This window comes from Phyllopteryx taeniolatus, chromosome 13, assembly GCF_024500385.1.
Source record: "Phyllopteryx taeniolatus isolate TA_2022b chromosome 13, UOR_Ptae_1.2, whole genome shotgun sequence".
Classification (NCBI taxonomy): Eukaryota; Metazoa; Chordata; class Actinopteri; order Syngnathiformes; family Syngnathidae; genus Phyllopteryx; species Phyllopteryx taeniolatus.
Window position 1 is genome coordinate 13,282,066 of NC_084514.1, and position 27,698 is coordinate 13,309,763.

Sequence of the window (27,698 nt, forward strand, 5' to 3'; positions counted from 1 at the left end):
CCAGAAAACGTCGTACGCACAAAACTATTCAGATGTATGAAACTCTGCGTACTCATGAATCCAAGCACATTTCCTTCGTACATTCCAATCAACGTGGAATTGAGCGCACATGTCGGAGTAGCCGACTCCTCCCTGTCCACGCCCACATTTGAATATGCAAACCATATTTAAATGAACCCTGCACCTGAGATGCCGATCTCTGCATGATCAAAACCAAAAAAGGAAAATGAGCAAGGTAATGAAGAAAAATCATTTTTCTGAATGTGAACTTGCTCAATGAAGTGGAGGCACGCAAGAAAATCCTCTTTGGCACGCGGTCCTACGCCGTTAACAACACGCCAAAGAGGAGCGGATGGGACGGCGCGTGTGCCACTGTCGATGCTGTGGAGACAGACTAGTGCGCCACACGCTGAACTAACAAAGAAGTGGTCAGACATTAAGGACAGCTGCCCACCGCCAAAGTGTGGAACCGGCGCGGAGGGCCTCACCCCGTTCGAGGAGAGAATGGCTGCGATCGCGGGTGACGCTGATGGGAGGACACGTGACTGACTATGATCACCCCACAAGGTTAATATCATGTATGTTTTAGAACTCATAACAAATGTGTTCATACAGTAACCTACACTCAGTCCTGTGAGATAAAGGTTCATGCGTAAATGTTCTATGTGTGGTATTTGTAATCAATCTTTTGAATTCAAATAGAAGCACATCAGCATATCAAAGAGGATATCAAAAACTTGGACTCCTTTTTGATGACTCCATTTATTATTTTAATACACAGGAGAGGACACGCACACTGACAAAAAAAAATCAAGAGGGGTAAATGATGTCAATTTAAACACATTTGAATCATGTGCATTTTAATCATGAAGTCAATTCAAAGGACTCTTTTTTTGTGCTGGAGTCACGAAGCAACAGGCGGCATAAATGATCGCCTCGATCATTTAATATCAGTGGTTGATTCAATACACGGGTTAACGAATGCCTCAATGGCATTGTTGAAATCAAATGCATGAATTGTTCATCAGTGCTAATTATTCGTGTCTCTGGTGTGCAGATTTCTGAGAACAGTTTCCCAGCATCACCTCGAAGTGTCGCCAAAGCACCCGAAGCTGCAGAAACATGCGTACGCCAGCCGCGCAGTTGGCGTGAGGCGCCGCGCATTTCCACGGTCACGTCACTCTGTCTCACATCTGAACTTTGCCGTGAAAAAGAACGGACGCCATGTTTTTGTGCGTTTTTGTACATGAGGCCCCAGTTCTGTCTGTCCGCACAAGACAGAGCTGACGTTTTACTTTTTTGCCCACATTATTCTGCTGGTTGATAACTTGAACCTTCAGAGGCGGTGTCAGAGCCATAACTGGACAAGGGAACGCCAGAAAGGCGGAACAGCGTTGTGAAGTTTTACACTCAACACTCACTTTCACCGACCTTTTCGTTGAAAGCAATGTTGCTTTTCAACAAGTATTTTAAACTGCACACCAGACATTTGGTGCTGACATTGTCACACATCTTTATACCTGGGCTCTACCTCTCCACCAAACCCACTGCCATTCTTCCCTCCCTCCTCCCGCCTCCCTTACCGACTGCTTCTCTAAACTGCAACCCTGGTTCTCATTCAACTTTCTACAACTCAACAGTGATAAAACGGAAACCCTACTCATAGGTACCACATCCATGCTAGCCAAAATTGACAGTTTTTCCATTACACTTGATAATTCCTCTGTTTCCCCCTCCCCTCACGTTAAGGGTCTCGGTGTCATCCTTGACAGGACACTCTCTTTCCAATCACAGGCAAAAACAACATCGCCCGGTCTGCATACTTTCACTTACGAAACATCCATCGCCTCCGTCCGTTCCTCAAGCCCCACACTGCTGCTGACCTTATTCATAGCCTCGTCACGTCCCGCCTGGATGAGTGCAACTCTCTCCTGTTTGGTCTCCCTGACAAATCAGTACAAAAACTGCAGCTCCCTGTTCAATACCGCATCCGATATGAACTACTGATCTGCACCTTCAAGGCCATTAATAACCTTTCCTATCTTGCCAACCTCTTTTCACCAGGCTATAACCTCCCACTCTCCCAGGTCTTCGTCACCATCCCTTCTGCCTGTCCGTCCACTGTGGGGGGAAAGGGCCTTCAACTGCTCTGCCCCCTTATTGTTATTATGATTATTATTATTATTATTATTATCTGATATTGAGATGCTGCGTGACTGTCAACACAGTTGTATCAGTATCTCTGCTGTGTCCCGTGATTCTGGTGTGGGTATTTTGCTGGATCTCTGTGCAAAAGAGAGTACTGTGCTCAAACCTCACTTCCACCCATCATCAGAGATGAGTTCCAATCAAAGCATTTGAAACAGCCAACACAAAGTGGAAATCCTCTACATCGAGACTTCACCATTTGCCTGAAACAATGAAAGTTTATTCTGGAGCAACATTGCTGTCATCACTTCCCCTTTGTCCCAAATCACTGCTTTCACTTTTGGGAAACATACAAAAATGCAAACTCAGCATACTCAAATGCGGTTCTCTCATTTCCTCCAAGACTGACTTACACCAGTGGAATTTGGTTGGAAAAGTGAGCATTTACTTAGTGGTTAGAGACGCTGTATTTTAATGGTCTACAGAAGCAGGAAAACATTCTACCTATGCAGTAAAAAAAATGATGAACGACCTCTGTAAGATGAGATTTACAGCAGATGTACGGTTAACAGTACGTTTCAGTGATTCTACTGTGTAAAACATTCTCTTGGCTCTGTATTTACGCCTGTCACATCTGCCATTTACCTTAAAGTTCCTCATGGAGTCTATTGGCTAACAGGAATCTCCAACGCCATTGTGGGAAGTCATCCCTGTGAAACGTGGCGTTAGCTGGGCAAGTGGTGGTGGAACCCGAATGTAATCGCACAGTCGTCACACCTGCTGGGTGACTGTAAGCATCACCCAAAGCATCTGAGTAAGCAGACCAGCCTCCACATAGGTACTCCACAGTTTTATTCAGAATCTCTGTGGCATGGTGTTGGGCAATGTGTGGAATGGAGGCCGTCACAGTGGGATGGAAACGTGCTAGCTGAGAAGATATCTTGAGTTGTGGCTACTCACCCTCCAGATTCTGATTTTCTAAAACTGCATGATTTGCTTCTTGATGAGTTTTTGGCACGTCCCAGGAACATTGCCAAAAAGCGCGCACCCTCACAATAACAATGAAGTAGATGTCAATGACTCAAAAAGCCACACCAAATCTCTGATATTGAATTAGATCGCCCGGTAAACAATATCTGCTTTAATTCTTCCCATATTTTGTCTCACAAAAAGCAGACAATATTTTATCTTCCTGATCCAGGTGTAGAATTACAATCACACTTTCTGTTTCGTATCTCACTGTCTTTGTGCTCTGAACCCCCGAGCCAAGTAGCAATGTCCTGGAACCTTGGGAAAAGACTGCTAAATTAAAGTTTAAAGCCCTGATAGGCTCTTTGCTCCTCTCAGTGCTGTCAGTCAACCGGCTGAGGTCACCGGGTTCAGATGGCATTCCGCAGCATCATTTTTTACAGCACTGGCTACTGCCACCGTTCTCAGGGCATCATAAATAGCCACTCGTATGTTCACGTCAGACATGAAACAAACACACTTTAAACCAGCTAATTCTGATAGTTTTGTATGATAGTATAGCAACGTGTTTGGACAATTACAGCATGTTCAAACTCTCTTTTGGAGGAAATGACTCTTTTTTGTTCCTGCTTAGTCTGTACATTTGGCTTTGGATGCATGTTAACCAACGGATCGGTTTGTTTCCACTTTGAATGCAGAGAGAAGTTGATGATAAATACCTGATTACTGGTTTCTGGATTTAGAAATTGGATTTGGATTGCAGACTACCGCTACCGTTACTCGGCCAATCATGAAACACTGCGGTATACTTTGCTTAATTGTCTGCTCCAGCCCACCTGTTCTGCTTAAGTGCCTCATCATCCTGTTGCACACGAACTGTTTTCAAGGGCGTTTCCTCCAACAAACCCATGTGAGTTAACCTAAATTGGACATTCATTATCTCATCGTTACATTGTGCTCACCGGTGCTGTCGTCGAAGGAACTCCATCCACCACTTGGGCCCCACTGCCATTGAACACTCCCTGACAATAAAAGTTTCAAGCTTTGTGCTTTTGACTCCAAACTGGTAGAATGACACATTTCTAAAAATAATGGATTTGGAAACTTATTGATGGTGTTGTGGTTCATTTGACTTATGCACAGGCAGTGGTGGCTCTGTTCCAGATCAGTGGGAGACTAAAAAGGAGCATGAATTGTTGTTCACCTATATATGTGCCCTGTGAGCGACCAGTCCAGGGTGCCTGAAATCAACTGACATAGGCTCCGGCTCCCTGTGACCCTATGCAGAAAAAGCTTTGTAGAGAATGAATGAGTGGATAGATTTCAAGCCCTCAGCCAAACACTATTAGCCATAGCTCTTTGAAACTGTGTTTTTGTGGCTGTTTTCAGCACTTCGTGTTTTTTCAATGTGTTTTGACAGAAGTCATTTTTGAGTGTCACTGCAAAGGTGGACTGGCCTCATGTTGAAATTATCCAGCTCAAATCTACAAGCCCAATTCCAATGAAGTTGGGACGTTGTGTTAAACAGAAATAAAAACAGAATACAATGATTTGCGAATTATGTTCAACCTATATTTCATTGAATACACTACAAAGACAAGATATTTCATGTTCAAACTGATCAACTTGATTGTTTTTAGCAAATAATCATGAACTTAGAATTTTATGGCTTCCAAAAAAGATGGCACAGGGTCACGTTTACCACTGTGTTCCATCACCTTTTCTTTCAACAACATTCAATAACTGTTGAATTGTTTGAACTGAGGACACTAATTGTTGAAGCTTTGTAGGTGGAATTATTTCCTATTCTTGCTTGCATCAACAGTCCGGGGTTTCCGTTGTCGTATTTTACGCTTCATAATGTGCCACACATTTTCAATGGGAGACAGGTCTGGACTGCAGGCAGGCCAGTCTAGTCCCCGCACTCTTTTACTACGAAGCCACGTTGTTGTAACACGTGCAGAATGTGGTTTGGCATTGTCTTGCTGAAATAAGCAGGGGCGTCCGTGAAAAAGACGTTGCTTGGATGGCAGCATATGTTTGTCCAAAACCTGTATGTAGCTTTCAGCATTAATGGTGCCTTCACAGATGTGTAAGTGACCCATGCCATTGGCACTAACACAGCCCCATACCATCACAGATGCTGGCTTTTGATCTTTACATCCATAACAGTCCGGATGGTTCTTTTCCTCTTTGGCCCGGAGGACACGATGTCCCCAATTTCCAAAAACAATTTGAAATGTGGACTCGTCGGACCACGGAACACTTTTCCACTTTGCATCAGTCCATCTTAGATGAACTCGGGCCCAGAGAAGCCGGCGGCGTTTCTGGGTGTTGTTGATAAATGGCTTTTGCTTTGCATTGTAGAGTTTCAAGTTGCACTTACGGATGTAGCGCCGAACTGTATTTACTGACATTGGTTTTCTGAAGTGTCCCTGAGCCCGACTATGAATATGACAGTGGGGCCCACATTAAAGATCTCTATTTCTTAGTTCTCTTAAACACTGTCAACAGGCCCAGATGAACACCAGAAAGAGGAATTCTGAATTAGTACAATTGAAAAACATTTCATTCAACATCTGTTGCAAAGAAAGACATTTTTTGATGTCAATAAATAAAGTGCTTCATAATACAAGTATTTTAAGCCACCGAAAAGGCAATGGGTAATGTAGTGGCGGATCAAGCGAAAACAGATTTCATGAACATGTACAAGACTACGAGTTACCAAAAGCAATCAATTGATGGTAAATTATAACACCCATATGAACAGTAACTGCTGAGGAATAATATAGATTTATGACATTTTGTGTCTTTCATTTTGTCTTCTTCATTTCTAAACAGCTTTTAGTGTTGTGCTGCTTTGGTGAATCAAAATGACTTTTTCATCAGATTCCGTAGTATCTATTTTTAAGAGTGCTTACTTATTCTATCATTTTTTATCAATCAATTTTCTATGATGTCGTTCCATCCTTGTCAATTATTGGATGTCAAGTACATTTGGGGCAGTTTTAATTAGAAACTGCTTGAGGAGTATTGGAGGAGAAAATGAGGAGGGCAAACAGATAAAAAGGGCAGACAAGCAGAATGATACCAACATACTCTTATCAGCAATAAAACTAGACAAGAAGTCTGTGGCACTATCTTTAATCTCTTGCTATCTTCTTTCAATCAGAGTATTATTTCCCCTTTCATTGTGAGTGCAGCTGCTTCCGGAACGGCGTAACAGATTCTTTAGGCGGAGGCCTGCTAACGTACAGTGCGAATGCATATATGGAATCACAAGGTCAAAGATCACCCATTCAGAAAAGGTCAGAGAGGAAGTCCTGTTTCATTTTAGGCTGGGGGCCACAGGGGTGGGTTGAATGCTCTCAACAGATGGCGCATAAACAGATTAGAGAGGCAAAAGTCCCTCAGTCAATCTGGACTTCCAGAAAGAATGGCTTCATTGGATGATGCAGATTTGAGGTGATCGTTGCTTTTCATTTCTGTATTTTGGCCAAAGAAAAACATTTTACATTCACCCTAAAATAAAAGTAAAGTGATGATGGATAAATTTGGCACATACGAGCCTGTAACTTAATCATATTATTGGGAATTTCATACATCATTTCATTTTCAAGGCATTCTCTTTTAAGGTACAATGGGTAAATATCCCTTGTCAGTGTAAAAATAATGGCTGACTGCATCAAATCACTTCACTCTCCTCTCTCTCCCTTACCTGTGAGTAATAGACTGGTGTTTAAATTGTGTTCATGTAAATGGATAAGGTGATGTGTGATGACAAAAACAAACACAATGTGATAGCCATATGCATATGGCGACTTGTTTTAGCTCCGTTTGGCTCACCCTCACTCACAATTTTCTACAATTCTTTCGTTAGAATTGGTTATGTGATGGGTCACTGGTGGTGTAACGGTTAATTGGCCTGACTTCTGTGCAGGCAGTGTGGGTTCAGTTCTTCTCATCCAGGGATGGTTTGATTGTGAATGTGAGTGTGAATGGTTGTCTGTTCCAATGTGCCCTACGATTGGCTGTCAACCAGTCCAAGGTGGAGACTGGCTTTTCCCCAAAGTCAATTGGAATAGGCATCGGTGCCCTGCGACCCTGAACAGGATAAGAGGTTATAGAAAATGGATTGATGGAGGTTATGTGATGTAAGATACTATTTCATCTTCCCCTAATCTGTCGATGTTGCATTAGTCTGCATTTGTCTTGATATGACCGTTTGACTTCATAACAGTATTGCTGCATTTTGAAAGCTATTGCTTCGCCAAACTTGTTTGAGTTTTTTATTGACTCTTTTTTGTTTTAGCGCTCATGTCTTGACACACTCAGCATTACCTTTCGTTGGCTCGGGTCCACCATCTGCTTTGAATCGCAAACGTTTTGCGACTGTCTCAAGGAGAGACTCGGGTCTCATCTGGATCTAATATGAGATAAGAGCAAGCTGAGCCATCCTGAAAGTGCCTGAGGGCTTCATGGCATTAGTGATCAGCGATCAGATGGCAGGGTAATTTTACAACAATCAGTACTGTGGCAGGTCGTATTCAGTTGCCCATGTGATAACTGCAGGCGCATACAACTTTGCTGTATATGTCTCTGCATCGTATATTAATTCCACATATATTCGATTCATAGAGACAACAGCATGAATGACTAAAGGCCTCCAAGTCCATTCACCTCCGTGCTATCTGTGCAGAGAAAATCTATTTTTCACTGGCTTCAGCTTTAATCACAAGGTAATCACAAAAGAGGAGCTCCTTTATGAGTGAAATGTGAAACTAATCACTTGGGAAAATGCATCTCGATGTGTTAACAATACCCTGCTGCATGAGTCCGTTGATTAATGACCCATAGATTAAAGCCCCTTCTCAGTCGTTCCCAAAAGCATCTCACCCAGGAGCAAGGTGCGGTACCCCACTCTATGACTGGCACTGGGCCAGCGAGACCTATCTGACACTGTCAGGTCCGTCGTCACATTATATCAGAGGAATCCACTTTCTCATGTCGTATTTCAGAAAATCGGGGAATATGGTATACTGTACACCATGTATAGGCCACAACCTCAAACCATTCCATACCTTGATAAGCTCTGAGAGGATTTGCTTTGTTTTCCGTTTTACTGAATCGTTAAATGGTTACGTAACAGATAAAAATGGCCTCTAGGCTTACGTGCCCTTTTCCACTGCACGGTTTCTCTGCAATTAAATACGGCTCGATTCACTATTGGCGCTTTTCCATTGGCAAAACCAAACACGACCAGGTACGACATCCACTACCTGCTTAGCGGGCACTTCAAGTGCACAGAGAGGATACTACAAAGGTGACTTAAACCAGTGCGAGATGCTCATTGGTTGATCAGATCTGTTATTGCTGCGTCATTGTTGAGAAAACGTGAAATTAAAATGAAGTGACGCTCCACAATCTCCACTTTGCTGCTGCAGTCTGTTTGCGTGCTGACGTCTGGCTCCTGTTATCGAAATGAGTCTCCTTCTTGTAAGATGGAAGTAAAGGAAAGCCTCGTTCTCCTTCGTTGTTGTTGCCTGTTAGTTTCTCAACTCGACTGATACGCTCAACGCAGCATTGTTTCGAAGTAAAAAACCGCTTTGAGTGGAATTGCAGCAACAGATCCACATGGAGAAATGATATTAGGATGGATATTGCAGAAATTCCACTGTGTGACATGCCGGATGGTCAGAGGTAGGGCAACTTCACTGCCGTTATGGATGGAGGAGGAAAGTATTCCTGTTCGGTCAAAGGGCAAACGCTTCACTTCCTGCTTTCTGGAACATTTAGGGAGGGGACAGGAAGTGACACTGGTTACATATCTGCCCATATCGTCCCCTCCTCTTGGCTCTTCCTCTCTTAAAAATTGGAAAATGAGCTCAAAGACCTAAGTAAATTTAAAGGTCCCATGACATCAACATTTATTTCTACTGTTTTATGCATAACATAGGCTAAAATGAGTCTGTGACATGGTTTGTATTTGACAGCTATGCTGTTTGTTGATTGAATGCAAAAGGCAATAAACAGCAAAATGACCGGATCACATTTCTGTGTGCTTGTGACGTAGATAGTTACTAATTTCAAGTACCTCCCCACAGCAACAACAGAGTGCTGAACAACAGCACTCTGAGTCTCAGCCTCTGCAAAGCTTTAGATACACTAGGGGTGTTCGATCTTTAAGATGGGAAAAGGTCCGATGTCAGCAAAAGAACGAGTATCGGATCGGATTGGATTGGATCTCAAATCTCCTAATCGAGCAGTGCATTCCGTGTAACGCGCCAGCACTTTTATCCAGGAGCGCCCGGACGGCATGCAGAGCATACGTGATCACAACAACAGAATGCTAAGGTGCTAACATAGTAGCAAGCAAGAAGTAAGAGTGAATGTTGTTTAAACTCGCATAACCCAAGAAATAACATATTGAATGTTGAAATACATCACAGACTTTGTTTCTTACTTTGCTTCTGTTCAGACAAATCAAGCTAACGAAAATTAGCATCGAACTCGCGGCACTTATCTCTCTCAAAGATTTTTTTATATAGGTACACAAATGCTGTATAACCACATACAAACAGGCCATATAACAATACTCTCGAACATATAGTCTTCAAATTTTGTGAAAAACGAGTTATAATAACAGTTGATCGTGACTTCTACTTACTTACTGACTTTGTTACCCCAAGTGTGTATCTCATTGCGTGTATCACACTGCCCCTCAAAGGCCAAGATGTGCACAGCAGGACCAGCGATTGTCAATAAAACTAAAACCCAGTTGCATCAAGAAGTTCCAAAGTGTACTGCCGCGCTTGTGGAGAATGCAAATGATTTTTGCACCATAGACTGACAGTTAAAAAAAACAGAAAAACTTGAATTGTTATTTTCCACTTTCAAAGTACAATTTGTATTTCTTATTTTTTGAGATTATTTTTCATGGTTTTCCAGTGTCTATTTTATTTAATCTCTTCAAATCTAGAACAAGCTTGTGTGTAAGTTAAGCAGTGGTTATGTTACAATTGAAATATAGATTTGTGTTATTGGTTTTATTGAATTTCTTTATTTAATTTCAATCTATTTTATATCATTGTCGTACATTCTTACTTTTAAAGCTACTTTATGTAATAAAGGGTTCAGTTTTTCTCATACTACTGTTGCTGATTATTGTTCTCTGTTTGAGGAATATGGCTTCATCAAGCCTTTTCTAACATTCCATACTAGAAAATAAATAAAGTATGATATCAGATGGGAACGATATCGGTATTAGCCAAAATTCAATTTTGCAATATCGGTATCGGATCGGAGGTGAAAAAATTGGATTGGGACGTCCCTAACAAATACAGTCTATAAAGTATACATATTTTGTGTTTTACAGCAATTTCTAATTTACAATGTAACTGTGGATGAAATAGCAAAGCTTGCGGTCTTTGTGGCCAAAATGTGTACAAGTGATGAAGGAAGGTCACATGCCGGTTATGTTCAGGACCAGCCTCCTCTCTTTTGCTTTCACCCACGTCCTCTTTCAGCTCACGTTCCCTATTAGTGGGCCAACACTTCAATGCTCGGTGAATTGAGCATTTGCAATGAAGGATCCCAGCACAACGTCCCTATGAATGCTTGGCCACCACAAGACGCCATGACATTGTCAAGGACCAGTCAGAGCAAAGTTGTTTTCCATATTTCAATTCAGAATAATAGGGATCCACGCATCCTATCCATCACAAAGCTTATGCAGCTATCAAATATGAATGAGAAATCCAGCCATTTCAATTGCCAGGTGTAAAAAACCAACGCGAATAGCTTGAAAAAGTGCATCCTGTGCATTTTCAACCCAAATTATCTCACAAATCCGATAAAAGGACATTGAAGATGAGCCATCCACTCTCTTAACCACTTACCCTCACAAGGGTTGCGGGTGTGCTGGAGGCTATCCCAGCTGACTCCGGGCGAGAGGCAGGGTACACCCTGAACTGGTCGCCAGCTAATTGCAGAGCACATATAAACAAACAAACATTTGCACTCACTTGAACACCTACAGACAATTTAGAGTCTTCAATTCACCTACCATGGATGTTTTTGGAATGTGGGAGGGAACCAGAGTACCCAGAGAAAACCCACGCAGGCACATTGGGAATATGCAGGCTCCACACAGGAAGTCGGATTTCAACCCGGGACCTCAGAACTGTGAGGCGGATGTGCTAACCAGTTTAGAGGCTTGTTGGGAGGATCCTCTTTCCGTCTTTGCCTCCCAGCAGCATTCCCCACCAGTGAGGTCTTACCATAGGGTCTCCCGGTGCCATCCAATCCCAAGGGAGCTGCTGCGGATGGAGTTGATTTACTGGTGGCCCCTTTGTTTGTTTTCCCTACCCCTGCTGTTGGTTCAGTTAAGCAGCCTGCTTACCTACTTTTGCTGCTAAGGGGGGGGGGGGGGTGCATGTAAAAATGGGTGTACATTTCACGTGACTCCCACCAATGGGAAATGGCAGGGGCATATGTGACCTACTGCAATAAATGTGTCTGTCACAGTGGGAGTTGAGTTTTATTTGAACAGCCTGTTATAATAACAGATCCATGGAGTAACTGTCAAATTGGATTTAGCTGACACACCTGGCTCACATCCTCTCAGTAGACCCGCAGCGCTGCCCGTGTCTGCCAGTGTCCATTAAACGCGCTAATGTCATCATTTGACACATGCTGCCCTAAAAATGTTTCCTACACAGGTGGGCAGGTGGTCTTACTCACACATACAGTACACACATGCAGATGGACTCTTATACACAATGATATGATTAAAAGCACTCTGTCTGGTAAATGTGCACGTACTCTGGAATAAACACATTCACTCAGTCATTAGCCAGTGTTCATCTAATTACATCTCCATCGCCAGAGGGGAGGGCCTGCGAGGTCACTCACACGGCTGTCACTGGATTGCAAAGGTTGTAGAAACACTTGTCACGGAGATAGATTAAGCGGCCTGCATCTACCACCTGAGAGGCAGAGGAAAGTCCTACCCGTTCGGTCGGGATGCGCAAAACCAACAGGCGTTGTTCCTAAACGTGCCTTGGTCAAGGACACATCGACAATTGTCAGGATGTGACTCGCATCTCTTAAACAACTTGTTGCAGTTTAGTATTTTGTACAGTGTGCAAACTAAATGGCATACTGGATACAAAAAAAAAAATAGCAGGAGAGAGTCTAAATAGTAAACCAAAATAGACCTACAAAAAAGTACACTGAAGAAACTATAGGCCAGATAGACCGTAACATCTCTCTATAGCACCGTGTAGTTCAGATCAGTATATCGTAGTTAACCTACAATGTTGGGGAAATTACTTCGGAAATGCAGTTATGATTACGATTACAAATGACCCTGTAGAAAATGTAATAGTAGTGTAAGTATTTCAATTACTTTCTCAAAATAATATGACTAATTACATGTGATTGCATTTTGAGTACTTTTCTTAATTTTAAATGAATAGATAAATGAATGTTCCATTCAAAGTTTCACATGATGAAAATGAAACTGTTTAAAAGTCATTGGGCCTCATTCCCTAACCGCGCTTCCACACAGATTTGTGCTGAAAATCGTGCGCACGCAGCTTTGATACACAAGTTGTCAAACGACCGTCAAAAAGATCAGAGGCACGTGACATGTCGCCGTTTATAGATTTTCTGTGACTTCCAATGTTAATTTCATGACAAATGCCTCTTTGTTGTGCTATATATATTCCAATGTAACATTTACTCATTAAATTGTTTTATAGGTTGTTGGTGCCACATCCTGCAATTGAACTTTGAAATGAATGAATTACGAATGATTAACATGACTATTATATGTTGTCGGTTTCTGTGTACATGACGTTGTGTTACCGACTTGCGAGCTGTGTTAAAAATACCTGAACCTTACATCACGCTCTCCTTTAAGAATGGGCAGCCCAAAACGATAGCCCAATGACGATAAAAGATGGGATAAGAGGGTATGGTAATACGTCGTGGAGTGTTGCCGGTGTTTGACTGAGATACAGTATGGGGGGAAAATGTGGCATAGTGAGAGACAAAATGGATCTTGTAGTCTGATCCAGGCATTACCTTTTCAAAGTCTCAGACAAACTTATAGCTTGCACCACAAGGTGGCGCTTCAAGATCATATTTGGAAAAATAGGTCATGTTTGTGACTACAGCACATGACCAGAGAGAGCCAATCAGAAGTGTCACCTTTAGAAGGAGGAGGTGATATGAAAGAAAATCGGAGCTTTTTGGGGCTATTTTTCAAATGTAACTAAAGTTGGAATCATGAAAATTTCCAAAACCAACTGTAAGTTAACTACTCATTTTCTCCCAGTAATATAATGGATTACAATTACGTAATGTCGTTACATAACTAGGTACACTCCTGAGGTTAATCCATGTGGTTTTTATGCACCCTATATTATTATACACAATATTTTAAAATATATTTGACCAAACTACATTTCTGATCATTGTAACTTTACATGTCATTGTTACAACTACGGTATCGTCAAAAACAAAACAAAAGATTACCGTCCTGATTTTCACTGTGCATGCTCGAAGTAGTTTCGTTTCTTTCTTCATATGCAACAATTTTAAGTGTTACAAGATGTTCACAAAATCAATACTTGATCATTTGAAGGGGAAAATGTAACTCTAAAGTATATACAGTTTACATTTGAATGATACAATTTACCCACTTCAGCCATGATGGGATGTGATGCATCAATCAATCCTTCTTCCCCTTTGCACCAAATTTAGCAACCACCTCTGTCTCACCCCGTGAGTGACGCATGTGCAACAGCGTACCATCTGATACATTCTGACAGCAGGTCTATTTGCCTGCCGCCTTTCTTTTTTTTTTCTATCTCCTTTTCCATTTAAAATCCAGTTTTGGGATCAACTTTAGGGACAATGATTGTTATTTTGCAAGAATATTTAACTTATCACATACACTGATTGGTTCGCCTTTTTATAATCGTGATGTCCATACTGATGCTATCAAATGTGTATTTATTATTATGTTTTATTATTTATTTACCCGCTCATCCATTTCATATTCCACTTTTGCTCATTAAGGTCGCAGATGAGCTGGAGCCTACCTCCACTGACTTTGCGCAAGAGGCAGCGTACATCCTGGACCAGTCGGCAGCCGATCGCCAGACAAACTACGACTCACACTCACATTCACACCTATGGGCAATGTAACCTAGGATGCATGTTTTGGGGATGTGGGAGGAAGCCGCAGTACCCACAGAAAACCCACCCAAGCACAGGGACGGCCCGAGGTGAGTCTGTGAGGCAGATGAGCTAACTACAATTTCACTGTGCTGTCCTTCATCCATCCATCCATTTTCTGAGCCATTTTCTCCTCATTGGGGTCGCGGGCGTGCTGGAGCCTATCCCAGCTATCTTCGGGCAGGAGGCGGGGTACACCCTGAACTGGTTGTCAGCCAATCGCGGGGCACATACATACAAACAAACAACCATTCACACTCACATTCACACCAACGGGCAATTTAGCGTTGTCAATAAACCTACCGTGCGTGTTTTTGGGATGTGGGAGGAAACCGGAGTACCCGGAGAAAACCCACGCAGGCACGGGGAGAACATGCAAACTCCACACAGGCGGGGCCGGGGATTGAACCCTTCCTTTCCTTTGGGCTTGTCCCGTTAGGGGTTCCCACAGCGCGTCATCCTTTTCCATGAGAGCCTATCTCCTGCATCCTCCTCTCGAACACCAACTGCCTTCATGTCTTCCCTCACGACATCCATCAACCTTCTCTTTGGTCTTCCTCTAGCTCTCTTGCCTGGCAGCTCCATCCTCATCATCCTGCTACCAATCTACTCAGTATCTCTCCTCTGGACGTGTCCAAACCATCAAAGTCTGCTCTCTCTAACTTTGTCTCCAAAACATCAAACCTTGGCTGTCCCTCAGGTGAGCTCATTTCTAATCATATCCCACCTGGTCAATCCTGGAGAGAACCTCAACATCTTCAGCAGCTCTACACATCACCCTTGTTCTTAGAAATGGGCACCAGCACACTTTTCCTCCATTCCTCAGGCATCTTCTCAACTGCTAGAATTCTGTTGAACAAGCTGGTCAAAAACTCCACAGCCACCTCTCCTAGATGCTTCCGTACCTCCACAGGAATGTCATCAGGACCCACTGCCTTTCCATTTTTCATCCTCTTTAATGCCTTTCTAATGCCACGACCGATCCGGTATGGAATTCTTTAGATGAACGCTCATATTTGTTTGGCAAAGTTTTAAGCCGAATGCCCTCTGCATGTATCCGGGCTTGGGACCGGCCTACAGTTTGCACTGGCTTGTGCCCCCCATAGGGCTGCATTGCTCTTAATGACTGTGATTATTTCCACATTAACAGAAGTGACACATCAGACAATCTGTAACCCAAAAACATTTTCTAACTTTGAACTTTTTAACTTGGAACATGAAGGTAAAACTGCAGTGAAGCCGCAGACCTAAGGGTATTTAGATTAAAAAAAAACGAAAAACAAAGACTGTGATTCCCTAATGGCACACAACACATTTATATGGGCCACGGATGGTCAAACGAGCTGCTGCCATAGAGCTGTGCTCAAAGGACCTTCTATTACTGATGCATGAGTTATTTCTAAAAGAACACTTGGAAAAAATGCCAAAAATGAAAACCTTTCCCCTGCTCAGTGGAGTGAACGCAATACAGTTGCACTGAAGCGTGATGTAAACTTGTCTTTTTGGGGGCAGGGGTGGTCGATTCGCTGGGTGAAACACGGGAAGTGGAGGTTGGCCGTAACCCAGTCAGCTGTGAGTAAATGTTGCAACATGCGCTGACTGTACACACCTGAATCCAAACATACTACGTTCAAAGGAACATGTTTAGTATGCTGATACATGTGAGGTAATCATGTATAAACATAATGCACATAAAGACCAGCGTATGTTATATAAATTAAGACCATTTTATCTCTCTTGGCTTCGTTGATTCATTACCTAATCCCTAGATCAGACGACAGGATTTTGATTGGCCCGATTAGCTATTGAGGGCAATTTCCCAAATCGGGCCTAGCATATTTTGTTGGGAACGACAAAACCTCTTGTAGTGTGACATAATCCACGACCAATGATTTGGCCCTACGATAAGGCCTATGACGATCAAAATGAAAAGTCTAACATGTTTGGTTTTTTTGGGATATCTTCCTTGACATATGAACAACATCTCTCTGACAGCGCACCTTGACGTCGACCAATAGGATTGCGTATTGTGACCGGCGCATCACCTCCCATGCTCGGCGTTGTCGACATACTTGGTTGCCGTTTATTTATTTACATTTATTAACACGCAGAAATCAATGTTTACCGAAGCTTCAGAACATGGTTCGACAGAACGTCGGCATTTTTACATGCAAATATTAAAGTGCTAGCACTAGTTTGCTAGGTTACATAACGTTTTGTTACCTGCTTGAGAGCAGTATCGTATTAAAAGTATGTGAACATCCCTCAAGCAATCCTTGAAGGAATGTCCTCTACTGAGCACTGGTGACGACCACCACACGTTCTCCCTCATTTTGTTCATTTTTTTCCCCCACACAATAAATTGGCGCAGTCCATTGTTGTTGGGTGGCCATGGTAACGGGTATATCGAGTCGTATTGACCGGTGACATGTTTTTTGGTTCCGCCTCTCCGACAGTGTTGGATCTGACAAGATAAAGTCCAGTGATCGTAGAAGACGGGATACAGTGGTAACGCAATGTAGTTTTGCCATTGTCTGAACGAAATACAACAAGATTTTCTGGCAATAGTCTGACATAGTGCAATCGTGAAAGAGCAAATTTGTCTTGTAGGCATTCATAAATTCATAATATAGATAAACCTTTTTTACTTTGTGGCTTCCTGAGGACATTTGAGGTCATACCTCCCTCCAGTGGTTTGCATTACTGGTGGCATCATCACAAAGGCCGAAAGAGAAGAAAGACAAAGACAAAGACACTGGCTCAAAGAAGCATGCTAGTTTGTGTTTTAGACATGAACAGATCACGTTGACATTTGTATTTTGGTTTTAAGATGCAAGTGGATAAACATGGACAAAGTCCAAAACGAACTGCCGCCGTTGTCTCCCACCCATCTGATGTTGCTTAATATGTGGCTTCGGGACGCAATGGACAGTATCTGCAGTTTTAACTCCTCTTTTCTTTCTGCTCCAAGGTTGCCGCTCCGCTTGATGAGGCATTTTTTGAAGTCCAGGCTCCTTGATGAAAGACAAGGTGATGGGAGAGCAGGGGGAGGAGGAAGAGAGGATGTACGTGAAAAGGGAATATGATGATCTTGTTTATTGGCTGAGGAGGAGACAGAAATGACAAAAGCAAAAGGAGAAGCACAGCAGCGCTGGTGTCAGATGTTACAAATCCCTGCAAGGAGGAGAAAGATGACAAGAGACAAAAGCTTTGTGATGTTAAGATTGAACTCATCTGTTAGAAGAGAAGCTAAAAATGGAGAAATTGGTCTCTAAAATATGAAAAGCTCTTGGCTGATGCTCGGGGTTGGTTTAAGATTCTTTGCGTTATTGATGAGCCTGTCAGGCCAACTCTTCATCAGGTTGTGGGAAGCCTGTGGGTGGAGAGATGAAGAGGAGAAGTGAAGAGAAATGCAAAGAGGCAGTCTATGGGTGAAAGGATGGGTTCGACTGAAGGTCTACAGAGTGTGGAAGCAGTTTCCTGAATAATAGTGAATAATGAACAGAGACAGAAGTGGAGGAAGAAGATGGGAATAGAGTTGAAGGACTTCAAAGCAAAGCCCCGATGTCATGGCTAATCATCGTACCGTCAAGAATGTCCATACTTGAGACATTCATTCAGCCATGTAACACGAGATGTACTGTCGACAAGTATAAGTCCAGTAAATAGGTATTTTGACGTCTGGCAAGTACAATGGCGGAGAGTGAAAAGTCAAGATATGGCATTGCAGCCATAATAGCTTCCAATCTTCTGGGAAGACTTTCTACAATATAGAAGAAGGAGCAACCCCTCATTCATTGTTTAACACATTTAGGGGGTGTCACTGACAGTGTTTATGTCATGGTATTGAATTCATCAATGTTTCTGCGCACGTAATTCATTTGAAGTAACTTATTTATCAGTACGAGCTGACTGTGCAGAACCTGATTGTTTTTTCATCTGTGTGCTTACTTGGGCCAAGATGGACAGAGTGACTGCAGAGACAACTGAGTCATCCCATCTGCCAGTTGGCCAAGAGGAGCAGCAGTCCGCCAGTCTGCCTGTCTCTTTCAAACATGACCGTGATTATTTCTCTTGGCACAATCGACTTGTGTGGCTTTCAAATGCCCAACATCTGACCTATATTCTGTTGCGATTTTGCTTTTTTCAACCCCGAGCCCTCCTGTCATTTTCTTCCCCCTGTTCGTCCTCTTCTTTTAGTTGATATTTAGGTCAGGAAGGGGACCACATTTTTATTCTGAGGCTGAGAGCTTACTGTCCACTCGCTGTCCAACCCCTGATATGTAATTGAAAACACACAGATGGATTAGCTGGAGAGAGATCAATGCAAGTGGTCAGTGGATTTGGAACCTCTACACAGTAGGGAGAGGAAGAGGGGTGGATGATGGACAGTTCCAGGGATTTAGACTCGCTCTTGATCAGCTGGAGTATGTTGAATCCAATATTAAATTCGCCATGTGCCCAGACAATGACATGCAAGCACATGGACCACAGAGGGTGTAAAAGTGCATACAAATGTGCATCATGCATTCATTTACATTTTGCACATAAATCGAACCCGTTCTGTGTGAATCATAGTAGACATAATGACTAATAATCAGATGTACACTTGCGACCAGTGATCTTTCTCATTATCGGGTCTGTGATGTATTCCATCATGCCTCCCTTGAAGTAATTCATCGAGACTACAGTGTTGATTCAGCCAGTCTGACTTTACTTCACGTTTGGTGACCTGACAGACAGTTTAGCAAATGTACTTCCTAAAGCAAGGGTCTGCAACCCGCGGCTCCAGAGCCGCATGCAGTTCTTTCATCCTTGTGCTGTGGCCCTCTGTGGCTTTGGGGAAACGAAGGGGACATCTAGCCGTGATGTGTCGACACTATACACTGAGGTTCAGAAGCAAAAAAGAAATAAATCACATTAACCAGGTCAAATGTTTTTATTGCCTATACATATACAACCCCAATTCCTGTGTGTAAGCAATATCGAAACTGATGGCCCATAGAGTTCCATCATCCAAAGAGGATGGAACTCTGTACTAGCATTGAGCTGTCCCCATTATAAACTGTCAGAGAGGTATTCATCTAAATTGGTGTAGAAGTGCTCTTTTTTCGAGTCATCTATTTAACTACCCACAAATTTGCGTGGTCCAGTCATCTTATGTCTCTTGTACAGTATGTCCTCCTCCGTGAACCGGGAACAAACAGACGTACAAACAAACACAAATGTCTGAGCTCTACTGTGTGACATTACAGTTATCGTTGTACTGAATGTTTTCCAGTTTTTTTTTTCCTCATTTCCATTGGCTCAAATCCTTTAAGACAGACTAGCTTTTGTTATTTCTAGTCATCTTTACTTTTATGATGTTTCTCTTGCTGTTTCTAGCTTGTCTTTCGCAGTCAAGGTCAGCCACTTGTAATATGTTGCTCAGTGCTTCAGTTTGCTTCGGAGATGATCGCTAAAGCGCTGACAACATGACCTTCTCCCTGACTGATATTGGTCAAGTGGGCTGTTTCTATTAATGAGCGCATCAGTGTGACACTGGGCTTAAAGTCGCGTATATGTTGAAATGTTAAATGTAGTGCTTAATACGGTGGTGGCAGGAATACATTCTGTCTTCCTGAAGTGCATAAGTAGCATAAAATACATTGTAGCAAAGGGGATGGAGAAGGCAGTCGGACAGGAGCTCTAGAGAGATGATGAGGAAAGAAGAGGAATACAAATAGGAGGTGCGCGGTGGGTTTCACCAGGAGGAAGGAGGAAGGAGAGGGGGAGAAGACAAGATCAAAGAAGCCAGATGAGAGAAAGGGAGTAAGGGTGGAAATATAGATAGCGGAGAAGACAAAGAAGAGTGGAAGAGTGGAAGAGCGGTTTAGAAAGACAACGATGTACTGAGCGAATCAGCCGTCTTGCCAGCGCTTCTGTGACCTAGATTCTCTGCTTCTCCCTGAATCCCTCTCTCATGAATGTTTGATTAGGCCTCCAACAAGAGCTGTGTTTACACTTTTTTAAATTACTACTCATCTGCAGAGGGGAGGGGAAATCAAAGCCATTCAGCGTGGCAGGAAAATGGGAGAAGAATTGATTTGAGGTGAATCGCTCAAAGGGCCAAACTGGGCTGCACACGCACACAGACACACACACAAACACAAAAACACACACAGTCCTCATCATCAATCAATCAAGTTTATTTATAGAGCACTTTTCATACAACAGATAGTAACACAAAGTGCTTTCAACAATAAAAGTCAAGGTTAACGGCCTGACAGACACGCACACACACATACATAGAATCAGGAAACACTTGAGTAAAAGGTGTTCAAAACAGATGCATTAAAAACAATTGGAATTGCAAATGTTTACCATCTAAAACAATAAATACGAAAATACTTAGCAAAAGTACAAAGAAGGAAAATAGAAACAACCATACAACAAAATATATAAATGAACTGACCTAAAGCGGGCATAAACATTGATTTGAATTATAAAAGGGGAAAATAAATAGGTAAAATATTATGAAACATAAGTATGTTCAATTAGTAGGCAAAAAGGTCAAGCTTGAGTTTCTGTTTTGGGCCCCCCTGAGCAGTCGTCTGACTGAGCCACTTTGCCATCCGTACTCTAACTCTGGCAAATTCTCAGCATCCCCGAACCTTGGCTCGGCACACCTTGGAACATCAACCATCACCATGGTCACAGATAAACCTCTGTCTGTGTTGCTATGGTAACCATTCTGGGAAGTGAAACCCGTGACAGCCACGAGGAGCGCGATAGAGAGGAGCCATAAACTTAAGACAACAAAATGGCGCCGAGATTAAACAAACTCCTGCTATCACAACAAACAACAATGGATGCTGGGAAAGCACAAATGTCATTTTGCTCCTTTCTCTGTCCTCAACTCATTTTCCCCAGTGGACATATGCGCATGGGTGCATGGGTGCATAAACATAAACATGAAGGCACACATGCACACACAGCCTTTCATCCCATTCCAGTAACCAGAGAGAATTGGTTCAGCATCAGTAATCTCCGAAAAGCCCACTTTTTGGAAGCTGCTGCAAGTGGAGCAGCACAGATGAACGGCTAGTTAAAGCTAACAGCTAACAAAGTCGAACATGAATATGACATACAGCAGCACCGTGTAAGCGATGAGGCATAGGATTGTGATGCACTTCTTAATTGATGAATTTGCAGTATTTTAATTATTCAGTTAATTAACCAGGTGTTGATTTGCATCATCAACACTCGTTCCTCTGAACGAGTGTTGAGAAAGCGAGAGGGCGAGAGAGGGAGCGGGAGAGAGAGACAAACAATTTACCGCAAGGTGTTTTCTCAAGTTAGAAGTGGGCTGAAATGTCCAAGTTTAGCTAGTCACAATTTAAGAGCTACATGGCAAAGCTGTTGTTCTTCTGAGTCTCTAAAGTAAACACTGGTGCGGCTGTTTTTTTCCCCCTAAAATGAGTCACTTTGATTGGCCCACGAAGGGTTTGTGTGCAGTCATGTGACTGCCTTGTGCCGTCTGATTGGTGAACAGGGGGGCCCAAAACATGTCACTCGTGATCACGTTGGATTGGCGCAACGGCGCCCTATGCGGAAGTCGAAGATGAAGTCTAAAAATAGATCGCGCACGCACTAATGGATAAATAAAAGTGATGTCGATCATTGTAATGGAGTAAAAGTAGCAATTCTTTCTTCACACAAGTAAAAGTGTGGTTCATTCAAACTACTCTCATTCATTCATCTTCTGTACCGCCCGCTATGTTCGGGCGAGAGGCGGGGTACACCCTGAACTGGTCGCACTCACATTCACACCTATGGGCAATTTAGAGTCTATGGGCAATTAACCTAGCATGCATGTTTTTTGGGGGATGTGGGAGGAAACCGGAGTATGTATAAAAGTGTGACACAAGTGTGTGTACGTGTGTGTTTGTGTGACCTCCAGCTTAATTGCACTTTATTAAACCAGTTTATTTCTTTACATTCTGTTTTATTGAATTATATGATATTTGAATAGAACATTATTGACAGTGCAAACTATAAAATCTTGTAATAAATCTTTCCTCTCATCGACTGGCTATTTTCTTCCTGCGGTGTAATGGCCTTTTTGTTTGTCTGCTTTCTCTGAAGCATGGAACAGTGTTTTAGCCCCTTGCACCCACTTTCTCCCTCTTACACTCTGGTGGAGACTTTGTCCCCTCGTGACAGCGGTCCGGTTCGCTCCATAGACCAAATCATTAAGACAACCCGTGACACCGCAGTTGCCATGGTAACCATGTCTGGGTTTGTGTGTCCATCCTGCGAGGGGATTGGTTGCCAGGGGCGAGATGCTTTCCAATCAAACCTGTTACTGGGGTGTGTGGGACCCCTTTTATGGACAGCAGCAGAAACCGAGGGACACAGTGAGGGAGAGGGGGCGCCACCTGTTGGACAAGGCTATTATCATTTTATGATAAATGTTTGGGTTGAGTGGCGCAGACATCAGGGGCAGCAATTAAAAGAAGACAGATGCATTTTTATCGTGGAATCAGTTGAGTCATTTCCCATGGCAAAGCAGCCACAGTGTTGCCTGTGTGACTCATGTATGCTCAGAGTGAGATGTCATCATGACCACAGCGGTCAGACCACTGACGGTACTGCACAGGTGACAGCGTTGTGATAGATGAAAACGATTTATGGTGCCAAGCAGTGATTCAGTGGACTGGTGGCTCGCTAACTCGGCCATGTGTCCCGTCTGTCACTGTCAGCAGACTTGGTGTCACTAAAACACTGCACATGGCAGGGTTAATTATGTTGTCATTCGTCAATAGCGAAACCTGCAACCACATTAACCCTAACCCTAACTTTGCACCACGCTCCATGACCCTAAACAAGATCTACTCAGGAGATATTTGTTCCTAATTTACTAATGTCCATTGCTTTGGTATCTTTTTTGTCAACAGTGTCACTAGGTTTTCTGGACTGGGGGGGGGGGGGCTTAGCCGCCAGGAGATGAGCAGGATGTGAGCAAACATTGCACGCGAGCATGGATTTGACAAACAGCTAACAAATAATAAGAAATTGCTTTTCAATGTTTTTGGACTGATTTAACAAAAGTACAATACTTAATAATAATAATAATATATAATAATGATAATATATAATAATGATAATAATTATTATCCATCCATCCATTTTCTGAGCCGCTTCTCCTCATTAGGGTCGCGGGCATGCTGGAGCCTATCCCGGCCAATTGCGGGGCACCTATAAACAAACAACCATTGGCACTCACATTCACACCTACGGGCAATTTAGAGTCGTCAATTAACCTACCGTGCATGTTTTTGGGATGCGGGAGGAAACCGGAGTGCCCGGAGAAAAGCCACGCAGGCACGGGGAGAACATCGAAACTCCACACAGGCGGGGTCGGGGATTGAACCCCGGTCCTCAGAACTGTGAGGCAGGCCACCGTGCACATTATTATTATTATTAAATTAATCAATCAGACATATATCTGTTCATCTATGTATCCCAGCGACGTATAGTGTCAGGCCAAACAATTAAGGACCATATTGTCCTGTGTGTATAAGTCAGACAATGTGGGCAGTTGTCCACTTTTCTGGCTGCTCACATTCTCCCATCAAGTCACACCTCATGCCAGCTACATTCTCTGGGTGGAGCAACCTTGAAACGTGGACGTCATTGTCAAATCTGGCAGTGCACGCAAGATGCGCGCATTCCCTTGAGGACTTAAATACTTTTTCTCCTCCACCCTCCAGAGGCTTTTGTAAATCAGAATCAGAATCAGAATAAGAATCATCTTTATTTTGCCAAGTATGTCAAAAACACACAAGGAATTTGTCTCTGGTAGTTGGAGCCGCTCTAATACGACAACAGAATTGACAGAGAATACTTTTGAGACATAAAGACATTGAGAAAAACAGTCACTGAGCAATAAAAGGTTGATAGTAATCTGGTAATGCCGGTACAATTATTATTATTTTTTTTTGGGACAATTGTGCAAAAAGATGCAGAGTTCTCTAGCAATGAGAGCAGTTCGAATGACGAATAGACCAATAGTCTGGTGCAATGATCGTTGTGCAAAGGGCGCATAGACTTCAAGAAATGTATGCAGTTTAAAGTGACAAGTAGTGCGATAATCTGGGGCAATGTCGATTGTGCAAATGTTGGAGATAATACTCAAGTCGATTGCGCAAAGGGTGCAGATGCTACTCTGGCGCATGAGTGGCCAGTATCGGTCAACAACAGATATGCAAATAGTGCAGCGTGGCGCGACGACTACAGTGAGTGCACGAGTAATGTGTAATTGGCCCGAGAGAAATGTGACAACAAACTCGTGACAAAAAAATGGCAGCATGTTACAATGAAATTGTAAGTTAACTGTTTACAAAGTTAATGGCAAGAGGGAAGTAGCTGTTGGAATGTCTGCTAGTTTTAGTTTGCATTGTTCGCTAGCGCCTACCTGAGGGAAGGAGCCGGAAGAGCTGGTGACCAGGATGAGGAGGGTCCAAGATGATTTTGCATGCTCTTGTCTTAGTTCTGGCAGCATGGGTGGGTAGGAGGGTACCGACAATCTTTTCAGCAATTTTGATTGTCCCTTGCAGTCGGAGTTCGTCCTTTTTTGTAGCAGCACCAAACCAGACTGTGATGGAAGAACACAGGATTGATTCGATGACCGCTGTGTAGAACTGCCTCAACAGCTCCTGTTGGATGAAAGCATCATTGTGATCAAATAAATTATCTCAGCAAATCATAATGCAAAGCCATTATCTGAATGGCTGACACTTTGCGGTAACACATCCTGGAGGTGAAAATACATCATGGAGGCTACATGACACAGGACAAGCATTTTCAATGTAAACCCATTGATTATTTTTCCTAAGATGCTATCCAATAATGACCGACTCAATTATGAGGTCGCAGCGTACAGTATCTAGTGAAAGTGGACTTTTTGCTACATTTAATCCCAAACACAGAAATATCGAATGATGTAAACTTAATGACAATATAATGTTTAAAAGTGGCGGTGCACGGAGACACTGCGGCTATGACAAAGTAGTCGTTTCGACGTGGAAAATCAGGATGTGGAGGTCACAGTGGTAAATGGCCCTGCAGCATGTGGTTAACAACCATCATGTCCCTGACCTGCAATTCATGTTTGCTTTTTATAAATTGACACCATGACGTTTCTAAAACCAAATGTTCCTGTTGCTTTTTTTACACAGCAGCCGAGTCTCAAAACCTCATGCACAAAGATAGTAGAAATTGTCATGTAATTTGTATGAGGCTTTCAGTGTTGGAATCATCCAGTCATAGCAACCAAGTTGCAAAGTCAGATTCTATTTTTGTCTTTATCATGACACAAAAATGGTGAGCTGTCCCTGTGTATCATCTCGGTTTACGTCAAAGGAGCCCAATTGATTCAAAATGCAATTAGTTTCCAAACAGCTTTAGAATGGCGGCACGGTGATTGACTGGTTAGCGCGTCTGCCTCACAGTTCCGAGGACCGGGGTTCAATCCCCGGCCCCGGCTGTGTGGAGTTTGCATGTTCTCCCCGTGCCTGCGTGTGGCTTTTCTCCGGGCACTCCGCTTTCCTCCCACATCCCAAAAACATGTGTGCCAGGTTAATTGACAACTCTAAATTGCCCGTCGGTGCGAACGGTTGTTTGTTTGGATGTGCCCTGCGATTGGCTGGCAACCTGCCCGACGAGAGCCGGGATAGGCTCCGGCACGCCCGTGACCCGCGTGAGGAGAAGCGGCTCAGGAAATGGATGGATGGATGGACAGCTTTAGAGTAGCATTATTTGAAATTTAAAAAAAAAAAACGTCAATCATGCATGCGTTAGAAAGTGTTAAAAACATACCATGACTCATGCAAGGCTACAATAGCAGTAGCAGATGGCAGAAGAAACTCAGATGTTGGAGATTGTCTTTGGCAGAAAGCCAGGACCATGGCCTATTCTTAAATAAGAGCCAGCTATTCAGTGTGTGTGTGTGGAGGTATACTGGGCAAAGACACTGGAGCTGTAAATACCCAGAGCATGGGCAGAAGTCTTCGATGCTACTTTTTGATCATATAATCAATCTCGTTTTCAATTCTTGAACAATACATTTTCAACAACTGGATGCTTCCAGCGTTTTGGGAAGGACTTTTTTTGTTGTTGTAAAATGACAATGCCCCAGCACACAAAGTACATTCCATAGCTGCATGGTTGTATTTGAGGTCAGTGTGGAAGAATCTGCCAGTTTGTGAGCCTAACCCAATAGCTTGGCATTCCAATATTTTAGTCCATATAGCCTATAGACCAAATGTGGAGGAACAGCTGATTCCAGTGGGCCAGTGTTTAAAGATGGACAAGAGGTGTTCATGTGTCTTGTGAGTCTTTCTGTACACCGAGAGATTATTACTCACAGTTGATGATGCAATCTAGGTCACCCTTTGCACTCTCCATGGACTGTCCCACCCGTTCATCTCCATTCCATATGTTGACCGACGCTTAGGCTGTGCTGAGTCTCCGGAGGACGATACAATAACAATACAACTTTTGCCCAGGTTACTGATAACTTCTTGACACATTGTTATTCTTTCTGATCCAGTAAACTCGCATCTTTGCCAAAAGAAACAGCCCCAGCTCACTAAAGTTGGACAACCGGTTTGCCGCGCTCCCCTGGCCGCCTCAGAATGCGGCTCGCCATCGGACGTGAGCTCACGACATTACACCAGAAGCTGCCGAGTTTTTGGAAATGTCAAGATTGAAGATATAAGTGCGACGATCAACTTACCTGACAACTCGGTGAGAACGGCAAAGTGACGTGCACGGTGCTTTTCCAAGCTCACCCATGGCGACGTCTGCGTCTAGAACACACATCACCATTGTATACAGTATCTTTACCCTAGATTTGAGGTCGAGAGTTGTCCAATTCTTTCTTTTGAACTTTTGCTGCGAACCAGATATCAATAATCCAGCCAAGAAACTATCATAATCCACTCTGCGAGAGGCTGGGGTATGTCCCCGTGAGCCTCCGTGCGCAAATGATTGACTATTTGGTTCCTCGTCATGTCACGACCGTCTCTGATTGGCTATTCTTGTCCCACCGTGCCCAGTTGTAAAATAATCATTGAAATTAAACTAGAGGTATAAAAGAGGGGAGATTTTTCAAAAGATAATATTCTACTGTCAGGTTATATGACAAAATGACAAAATATTTGTGTTTGTTTTGCAAATGAACTGCAAATGACACCTCCCAAGGCACCCTGGCTGCATTGGGGATGTAGTCTTCTTCTCTCCTCTTTTTTCTCCCTTTCAAGCTTCTTCAACTGACCACACTTGATCAC

General features: G+C 43.0%; 1 long non-coding RNA gene across 2 annotated transcripts in view; it reads left to right on the forward strand.

The window, feature by feature from the left end:
* LOC133487873 (uncharacterized) overlaps positions 1–22,431 on the forward strand; it is a 55,074-nt gene extending 32,643 nt beyond the window's left edge. The window contains exons 3-5 of one of the 2 annotated variants that reach the window (XR_009791477.1): positions 14,206–14,414; positions 14,928–15,064; positions 17,336–22,431. This is a non-coding gene — a long non-coding RNA (uncharacterized LOC133487873). The remainder of the gene's footprint in view (positions 1–14,205; positions 14,415–14,927; positions 15,065–17,335) is intronic. The other variant, XR_009791476.1, reaches the window with a different exon arrangement.
* Positions 22,432–27,698: the final 5,267 nt, after the last annotated feature.